Genomic DNA, 10,708 nt, shown 5'->3' on the forward strand with positions numbered 1-10,708 from the left:
AAAACCTACAAGAATTTTAAAAATGTTATTTTATTGGTAGATGAAGTGTAGAATGAAAGATACAAATATACAAGGTTAGATGGAAATTATTTCAAGATGCTTTGAATCACTACCTGAAGTTTGCTGCTGAAAGAATCATCAATAAATAATAAAGCTGTCTTCTCTTTTTCTTTTAACAGTTAAAATATTTTGGCAGTTTCCAGAATTGCCATAAAAAAAACCTGACCAAAAGTTTTCACTCACTTAAATATACAAGATTTGCCTGGAATGCAATGTGGGGGAAAAAAATAGAGAACTGACACTCTTGTAGGTGGGAGCGGGGCAAAGTACAGCTCTACACCTGGCTGATGTTGGGAGTGTCTAATGCCAAGTCTTGATTGGCAAAATCTTGCATTTCACAAAATTTGATACTCTCACCTTAATAAGATACCCATCCCAAAAACTTAATACTCCCATTTCCAGTGTATTAATTTTGGCATCTAGATTCATTATTGGATGTTTGAACATCCAGATAAAAAATGCCCAAAAGTTTAACTACCACATGAATCCCCAAACCATGAAATATCCTTCTCATTCTACCAGCTTCTCGAGTATGCCCAATATTTCCAAACGTTTGAGCCCTTATAGTGCTCACAGATTCAGATCACACCCACTATTCCCAGATCTCAATATCTTCATGCAACACTGCCAGATCACAAATACTTCCGTGAAGGCAGATTCTCCCCTAATTACTGTTGTAGCCCATCATTGCATCCCTCTCCAGTGCTGTCAAATTCAGAGATTCTCATTCATCCAGTTTAAACATATCACAGGATTCCACTTGATACTGCCATTACCAGTAACATTTTTCAAACCTCATCTCCCCAGATACCATCCAATAGACTTCATTCATTCCCCCCATCTCCATCTGCATTGCTACTTAGCCGTCAACTAATGATAAACTCAAACAAACCAGCATTCATTTAACTTGTTAGGAAAACTGAAGCCTATGGGAACTAGAGGGGCAGAGGCAGTTTGAGTACAAAATTGACAAAGAGACAGAAAGCACAAGGGTAGTGGCGAGAAGTTGCTTTTAAGATTGGAGGAAATATATATCATAGTGTCCCCACTGGGTTGATACTAGGACAACATATCTTTTGATTTCATGGTAATTAATAAAGTAGAATTGGATACAGGGGCATAATTTCAAAGGTTCCAAACTCAAATGTAATAAATAATGTCGAAGATAACAGCAAACATCAGGAATACAAAGGTAAACTGTATTATGGGAACCTCGTCAGGAAGTACCTCAGGGTCTTGAAGAGAAATCAGAGGAGAATTACTAGACTGAGGAACTTCAATTGTACAGAAAGACTGGGAAGCTGGGATTGTTCTCCTTAGAGCTAGATTTAACAGACAGGTACATCAATAAGGAGAAAATGTTTCCACTCGTAGGAGGGTTTGTAACCAGATAACAGATGTATGGGCCAAAATAAAAGCAAAAATACTGAAGATGCTGGAAATATGAAATAAAAACAGAAAATACTGGAAAAGTTCAGCAGGACTGGCAGCATCTGTGGAGAGAGAAAGAGTTAATATTGAGCTCATATGACTCCTCTTCAGAGCTGAAGAGAGGTAGAAACGTGTGGATTTTGTACTGTTGTGAAGGGATGGAGCAGGTGGAGCAAAACAGAAGGCCATGAATAGGGAAGAGCTCAGGAGCAATTTGACAAAGATGTAATGGGCACAAGACAAATGATTGTGATTAATGATAGTGTTAAAAACTAAAGCAGATGTTAATAGTGGCAGAATGTGTTAATAGCTAGAACAAAGGTCACAGCTCTCCGAAAGCAAAACAGGTGAACAAGTTACAGACTGGCCCTTGTGGGAAAAGGAAAATTGAAAAAAGAATGCATGATCTAAAGTTGTTGAACTAAATGTCAAGTCCAGAAGGTAGCCTTTTCATGTTTCTACCTCTCTCAGCTCAGAAGAAGTCATACAGACTCAAAGCTCCTCTCTTCACTGATGCTGCCAGACCGGCAGGATTTTTTCAGCACTGTTTTTATTTCAGATTTATGGGTATTGGCAAATGGAACAGAGGGATTGATGAGTTTTGTTTTTACATTCAACTTTTAAATGGGAATTTCATACGTATTTAAAAATGAAAAGTCTGCAGGGCTATAGGACAAAGCCAGACGAGTGGAACTAATTGGAAAGCTCTTTCAAAAGAGCCAGCACAGACACAATGGCTGGTTGACAACCTCCTATGTGTATTGTTTAAACAGTAGAAATTGAAAATGTTTACATATTTAACATGAAGCTTGCTTATACAATGTCAGTGAGTATAGCATACTCCAGAAATTTATTTTGTAATTTCCACACAATAGAAATTTAACAGTGGAAACCTTTGATTAAAAACTTGAAACATTTAACTGGGTTTTTTTTTGTTCTTTCCTGGGATGATAGCATCAGTGGCAAGGTCAGCATTTGTAGACCATCCTTTATTGCTCAAGAAAGTGCTGGTGAATCACATTCTTAGACTGCTGTAGTCCATCTTATGTCAATACACCCACAGTGCTCTTAGGAAGGGAGTTCCAGGATTTTGACCCAGATGAAAATGAAGGAATAGCATATAGCTCCAAGCCACAATGGCCTGTGGCTTATGGGGAACTTGCAGCTGGTGGCGTTCTCGTGCGTCTGTTGCCTTTGTCCTTCTACGTGGTAGATGTTGTGGGTTCAAAGGTGCTGTTGGAGGCTTGGTGAGTTGCTGCAGTGCATCTTGTATTTGATACACACTGTTGCCACCCAGTCAAGGAGAAAATAAATCTTAAGCTGGCAAATGGGGTGCTGATCAAGCTGGCTACTTTGACCTGGATGGTGTCCAAATTCGAGTATTGTTGGAGCTGCACTCCATCACACTCTTGATTTGTGTCTTGCAGAGATGGTGGTTAGGGGAGGCAGGAGGCAAGTTACTTGCTGCAGAATTCACAGCCTCTGGCTGGCACTTATAGCCTAAATATTTAAATGGCTGACATTGGACCAATGATAACTCAGGAGATGTTGATTGAACAATGATGATGCCATTGAAAGTTATGGGGAGATTCTCAGGTTATGTTGCTTGCTGCTTATCAACCCAAGCCCGAATGGTATCTTGCTGCACATAAACACAAACAGCTTCAGTACCTTTGCAGTCACAAATGGTACAATCATCAGCAAAAATTCCCATTCACATCTTATGATGGAGGGAAGGTCATTGCTGAAATAGTTGAAGATGGTTCAGCATAGGAAATTATCCTGAGGCACTCCTTCAGTAATGCCCCGAGTTGGAGATGATTGATCTCCAGCAACCACAACCATTTTCCTTTGTGCCAGATAAGACTCCAACCAGCAAAGAATTTCACCCTGATTCCCATTGACTTAATTGCCCTTGATGCCACACTTGATCAAATATGGCCTCAATATCATCAATCATTCTCATCAATTGATCCTTTATGAAAGATAAAATTAACAGTAAATCTAGCCATCACAATTTTGAACACAAAAGTATTTTCTCTCATGTACTTCCTGTTTATGAACTGAAATCTCAAATCATAGAAACCCTACAGTGTAGAAAGAGGCCATTCGGCCCATCGAGTCTACACCGACCACAATCACACCCAGGCCCTACCCTCATATCCCTACATATTTACCCGCTAATCCCTCTAACCTACCCATCTCAAGACACTAAGGGGCAATTTTAGCATGGCCAATCAACCTAACCCGCACATCTTTGGACTATCTTTACATTCTCAAATGTTTGATATTGTACTGAGATCAGAAGTTTAATAAAAACCCCTTCACATCCAGATTTCAGAAAGCAATAAAATCAGACCCACATTGCCAAAAAACAGGTATAAAAAAATTGGGTATTCTGAGTTTATTTAGTTGTCAGGTAGTGTAAAACAGTTAATTTTTTTGGTTTTCATACAAAATATCCTTGTTTCTAGCATCACCAGTTACATAATTTCTTATCTACCATCATCCAGAGTGCACCTTTTCCCGGTCAAAAACTAGCTAAATTACAGCATGATCCATGAATCATAATACAAGGCGCAGAGCCCTTCCTCTAAATACATTATTGAAATAATTCACACTCCTCTTCTTAAATAAAACAAAGCTGATCAACTTTACAGAGATGAAGCAGTTTCAAACCATCAACCAGTCTATTACAAAAAACAGTTTCCTATAAGCCTTTGTTAAAAAAAATGAAAGCACACAATTTACTAACTCCATAAACTTTCTTTAGCAAAATTTTCAATAATATACTGCTTAGACTTTTAAACCAGAGAGCTTTCTGATGGTATCGCAAAACACATTGCCATCTCTAAGTGTAAGAGCAACATTTTCCTGAAAATTTCTTCCCCTACAGTTCAGGTCAACAATACACTTTTTATAATATCAGTGAATAGCTACTTCCAGAATATTGTGAATACAAATAAGACCATTTCTATTAACATCCCAAGATGCAATTCAACCAGTCACTATCTTGGCAAACTAACCTCCTCAGCTCTTCCCGTTGTTCAAAACTACTCTATCTTCATGACTAACTAATGTTCCTGTTGTAACAACAGGGATTGAGCCACAGATCCCAAAAACAAACTTTTGGCAACATTAATTTAACTTCTTAGGAGAAAATCCTAGCACGATAGATTTAAAACATCCACTTTTTCTCATCTTCACACAGCCCCATTTCCAACTTTTTCATTCCTTGACCTTTTTCTCCATTTCTAGGTCATCAATGCGTTTTCACCATAATCTAGGTTTGTCCAACGTATAACCACCTGTCAACAGAATCCATCCGGTCCACCAATATTCAAAATACCCACAAGTGACAGATTCTGTAAGGAGCTGCTCTGAGAATCACAGGCTGTTTCTCACAAACACAGCAGAGAAACAATCCATAATTGGAGGAACAGCAAGCAGGAAGAAGGTGCTCAGCCCAAGGACCAGAGCAGCAATAAGTCTGGAGATAGTGGGTGCGAGAGTCTGAAAGAAGTGTCTATAAGATGCACAAGGCTGCAATTGGAGTTTGCCTCGCTGAGGAGGTGTGTGTGTGCGCGCGAGAGAGAGAGAGAGAGGCTGAGAGAGTGTGTTTGTCTGCTCAGCTGGAATAAGCTATGAGGGACCATTTGCCTCACAGGGAAGCCGAGAAATGTATGTGAAAGAGGCTGTGTTTGTCTGACAGGAATTAATTGAAACTCATCAGTAATTGCTCTGACATACCCCAGATTATTCTGTCAAATTCCCCTCAGCAACAAGCACGGACTTGAAATGTTGAGTTTCTAAACAGCAGGAGATTTGTAGATTTGTTTCCCAATTGCTGCTGCGTTTTTTGTTTGCATCAGATGTGTGTACACGTTGCACCTCTCTTTGTGGTAGGAAAAGTCCACATCGATGTAAGCCTGGTGTTGCTGGATTGGAACACTGACCCTCAAGAGATGCTTTCAGCCAACCCCGCTGTTCCTTGGCAGAATGCTTTCATACAGAAATGCCAGCAGTAGTGCAGTCCTTCACCTTCTTAATTCCCATTGACAGTCACTGACCGTCAGTCTGGGCTGTCAGATGTAGGTCAGTGGTCTTAAAAATCAGCCTGAAAGCTCCTGGAGGCAGCAAGTTCAAGTGCTGGACTTGGCAGTGAATTGGGGGTGGTGTTGGTGGAAGAGATTATTGCACAAAATATGGCTGTGTTGGAGTGGGAGCTTCATTCTATTTTAAAACCTCTTAAAGAATTAACATACTAACATAGTTGGATTCAATTCTAATGTTGAGTTGGTCCAGTCTTTAGAGGAAAGCAGGGAAGAGCAAAAATCTTGCATTACAGCACCTTTCACCATCACAGGACTAACTTGCACAAGTCCCATCACCTACTGTGCTTGCTGACTTACATTATTTATTAGTGTCACAAGTAGGCTTACATTAACACTGCAATGAAGCCACGGTGAAAATCCCCTAGTCACCACACTTCGGTGCCTTTTTGGGCACACCGAGGAGGGATTTAGCATGGCCATTGCACCTAGCCAGCATGTCTTTCGGACTGTGGGAGGAAACCGGAACACCCGGAGGAAACCCACGCAGACACAGGAAGAACATGCAAACTCCACACAGTCAGAGCGACCCAAGCCGGGAATCGAACCAGGTCCCTGGCGCTGTGATGCAGCAGTGCTAACCATTGTACCACCATGTCACCCAGCATTGGCTTCTGGTCAACTAACTCCTGGATTTCAACATTCTCATCAATTAAGCTATTAAATTAGTCTATTCATTTGAAGCTTGTTCATAAAAATACACAGTTGTTGTTTTGGTTAAGAGCGAGACAAATTTCTTATTGCTTTATCTTTCCAAAATTTGCTCACCAGCTCAGAGTGAGAACAAAAATTGAAATGGGGTCCCTCATGCAAAAAGGTCAGATGCTACAAATCCACAAAATCCCACAGATAGCTCAACTACACTTCCATACACCCTGCTTCCCACAAGGCCACCATTTCTTTGGTCCAATTTCTCTGTCAAATGTCTTGATGATATAACCTCCCATATGAGCACTTCTGGTGTCTGCTTTTACCCCCTCAATCAAGGATTTGACCCCTCCCTCCGTTATGGTTGACAGGTCCCTCAAGCGTGTCCATCCCATTTCCCACACTTCTTCTCACACCCCTTTTCCTCCCTCCCAAAGCCACAAGAGGGTTTCCCTCATCATCATCTTCCATCCCACCAGCCTCAGGTATTCAACATATTATGCTCTGCCATTTCAGAGCACAGTGTCACCAAACATCTTTCCCTCCACTCTCAGCATTCCAAAAGAGACTATGCTCTCCATGACACCTTGGTTCACTCCTCAATGACTCCCTCCCCTTCCTACAGCACATGAATGGAACAGGAGATCCAATGTCTGCCTTTTATGTCCTCTCTCCTCATTGTCCAAGGCCTCAAATACTCCTTCCAGGCGAATTTACATGTCCTTCTTTCAATTTTATACACTGTATTTGCTGTTCATTATGCTGTCTGCTCTACAATGAGGGGGCTAAATGCAGATGGAGTGAACACTTTCATTCACTTGCCATGTTAATTCTCCATCTTGCTCTCATGCTCACCTCTCTGTCATCAGTCACCTGCAGTTCCAATGAAGTTCAAAACAAGCTCAGGGAACAGCATTTCACTTTTTGAATATGCATTCTACTGTGTTCTAGTCTCAACATGCAATTCAGCAATTTCAGACAATAATCTCTGCCCATATTTTGTTGTTCTTTGCATGTTTCCACCTTGCTTTCGTTTTTCTCGTCTTTACTTTTGGAAGGCCATTGTTCATTATTCTTATATTTACACCTCCTTTTCTTTCTTTACTTGCCCCATTACCACTCCATTGGGCTCTGAACCACCAACTTTTTTCTCACTTAATATTTCCTACCTTCCACCCTATCGCATACTTTCCCTTTTGCTCTTTTTAATCCAAGATGGCATTTCGATGCAATACTAAAAAGGTGCTTTTCCACTAGGTACCACCTTTCTGATGACATGATAAACCAAAGCCCCATCTGCCCTCTCTGCTGGATTTTAAAAAAAATAATCCATGACTGCAGGGGAGTTCTCACAGTCAACATATTTTGCAAAACACCACTACTAAAACACATTATCCAGTTATTTATTTCCTTGCACTGCATAAGCTGGCTACTATGCTCACTATATCACACCAGCAGCCAACAACTCAGAAGTACTTTATTGGCTACACAGTACTTTTGTGACGCTGGCCATGGGCCTGACAACATCCTGGCTGTCATACTAATGACATGCTCCAGAGCTAGCCACGCCTCTAGCCAAGCTGTTCCAGTACATCTACAACACTGGCATCTAACCAATAATATGGAAAATTGCCCAGATATGTCTACAGAATCCCAACAGGCAAGAAGGGGACTATTCTGCCCATCATATCTGCACTGACGCTGAAAGAGCATCTTACCCAGCCCTGCACCATCAATGGTGGAGCAAATTTAAGGTCAGGGAAGTTCAAGAGACCAGAATGGAGTGTACATTATCTCAGAGGACTGTAGGGCTGTAGGAGATTACAAAGAAAGGGGGACACTTTTGGCCAACTATCCCAACATCATCTTCATGCGCCTTGTCAAATTTTGTTTGATAACATATGTGAAGGGCCTTGGAATGTTTTGCTACCTTGAAGGCGTGGTCTGAATCATGTTGCATCATCGTCAACTGGGATATTACAAATCTACACGTTGGAATGCAATCTTACACCTGCATCGTTCCCAATCAAAAGCCTCTAAAACTTTTCTCAACGAGATCATGAAGTCTGCTCCCCAACTGTTAATTACAGAAGCAAAATATTTCAGTTGCTGGAAATCGGAAATAAGAACAAAAAAAATGCCAGAAATGTCAGACAGCGTTTGTGAAGAGAAACAGCTAATGTTTCAGATTAGTTCTGACAAAGGGTCACTCTGTTTCTCTCTCCACAGATGCTGTTGCTACTCCGATTCAGTATTTCCAGCGTTTCTGTTTTTATTGCCCCAACAGTTTATAGCAGATGTGTTAGCTTCCCCATGCTTTATTTTCTTGAGACGTTTTCGCTCCGTTAAGGAATCGATACAAGTGTTGTTGATTGTTACAATTACAGTGGTTGAGTCAAATTTGCATGGCCATTCGCATTGCATGGCCATTCGCATCACATATATACTTATACAAAGTATTATGGTATACCAAAACTTTCATTAGCCAATAGTTAAACTAAATGTCCAGGGCAAACGCTATTTACGATTATGTGCGGACTTTCATACCAAATTTACATTCTACAAAAAGAATCATACCAGACTAGTGATTGCATGTTGTTCAAACGCCACTTAAAAAAACTTCGGGTTTCCAGAACCAAAAGTAAAATATTCTGGGGAAGGAAATTCCGTTTAAAACTTTTAAGCCAGTTTACAAATTAAGGATTTACCGTAACGTTTAAATTTGTTCAATCTTACTCTTTTTTTTTACGAACGTGGATCCAAAAATAGACTTGCGAAGAAAAAGAAATTGCGGAACGTATCCAGATAGCAACAGGAAAAAAAAAGACTAATTTAATACACGGATCCTCCACGTTGTCAAAGAGTTTACAAACAAGTGCTGCCGCTGCTCCTGGCCTGAAGTCAACACAGATAGACAACTACTTAACGAATGTCACTGGGACTGTCCGTAATCTAAAAAGGACAACACACACAAAACACAGGTGTACAGACAGGAAAGACGCCGGTCTCGCAGCACGAGTGACAGCCGCTAAGCTGCAGATCAGGAGGACGTGTTGGGGGGGGGGGGACAGGGTGTTGGGGGGGGGGACAGGGTGTTGGGGGGGGGGGGGAGACAGGGTGTTGGGGGGGGGGAGACAGGGTGTTGGGGGGGGGGGAGACAGGGTGTTGGGGGGGGGGGGAGACAGGGTGTTGGGGGGGGGGGGGGGAGACAGGGTGTTGGGGGGGGGGAGACAGGGTGTTGGGGGGGGGGGAGACAGGGTGTTGGGGGGGGGGGAGACAGGGTGTGGGGGGGGGGGAGACAGGGTGTTGGGGGGGGGGGGGGGAGACAGGGTGTTGGGGGGGGGGAGACAGGGTGTTGGGGGGGGGGAGACAGGGTGTTGGGGGGGGGGGGACAGGGTGTTGGGGGGGGGGGGGACAGGGTGTTGGGGGGGGGGGGGACAGGGTGTTGGGGGGGGGGGGGACAGGGTGTTGGGGGGGGGGGGGACAGGGTGTTGGGGGGGGGGACAGGGTGTGGGGGGGGGGGGGGGACAGGGTTATTCAGTTGGGGGGGGGGGGACAGGGTGTTGGGGGGGGGGGGGACAGGGTGTTGGGGGGGGGGGACAGGGTGTTGGGGGGGGGGACAGGGTGTTGGGGGGGGGGGACAGGGTGTTGGGGGGGGGGGACAGGGTGTTGGGGGGGGGGACAGGGTGTTGGGGGGGGGGGACAGGGTGTTGGGGGGGGGGACAGGGTGTTGGGGGGGGGGGGACAGGGTGTTGGGGGGGGGGGACAGGGTGTTGGGGGGGGGGGGACAGGGTGTTGGGGGGGGGGACAGGGTGTTGGGGGGGGGGGGACAGGGTGTTGGGGGGGGGGACAGGGTGTTGGGGGGGGGGGGACAGGGTGTTGGGGGGGGGGGACAGGGTGTTGGGGGGGGGGGACAGGGTGTTGGGGGGGGGGACAGGGTGTTGGGGGGGGGGGACAGGGTGTTGGGGGGGGGGGACAGGGTGTTGGGGGGGGGGGACAGGGTGTTGGGGGGGGGGGACAGGGTGTTGGGGGGGGGGGACAGGGTGTTGGGGGGGGGGGACAGGGTGTTGGGGGGGGGGACAGGGTGTTGGGGGGGGGACAGGGTGTGGGGGGGGGGGACAGGGTGTTGGGGGGGGGGGACAGGGTGTTGGGGGGGGGGACAGGGTGTTGGGGGGGGGGGACAGGGTGTTGGGGGGGGGGACAGGGTGTTGGGGGGGGGGACAGGGTGTTGGGGGGGGACTGGTTTGGGGGGACAGGGTGTTGGGGGGGGGGACAGGGTGTTGGGGGGGGGGGACAGGGTGTTGGGGGGGGGGACAGGGTGTTGGGGGGGGGGACAGGGTGTTGGGGGGGGGAGGGGGGGACAGGGTGTTGGGGGGGGGACAGGGTGTTGGGGGGGGGACAGGGTGTTGGGGGGGGAGGGGGGGACAGGGTGTTGGGGGGGAGGGGGGGGACAGGGT

Source organism: Mustelus asterias, chromosome 14 (assembly GCF_964213995.1).
Source record: "Mustelus asterias chromosome 14, sMusAst1.hap1.1, whole genome shotgun sequence".
In the NCBI taxonomy this organism is placed as follows: domain Eukaryota; kingdom Metazoa; phylum Chordata; class Chondrichthyes; order Carcharhiniformes; family Triakidae; genus Mustelus; species Mustelus asterias.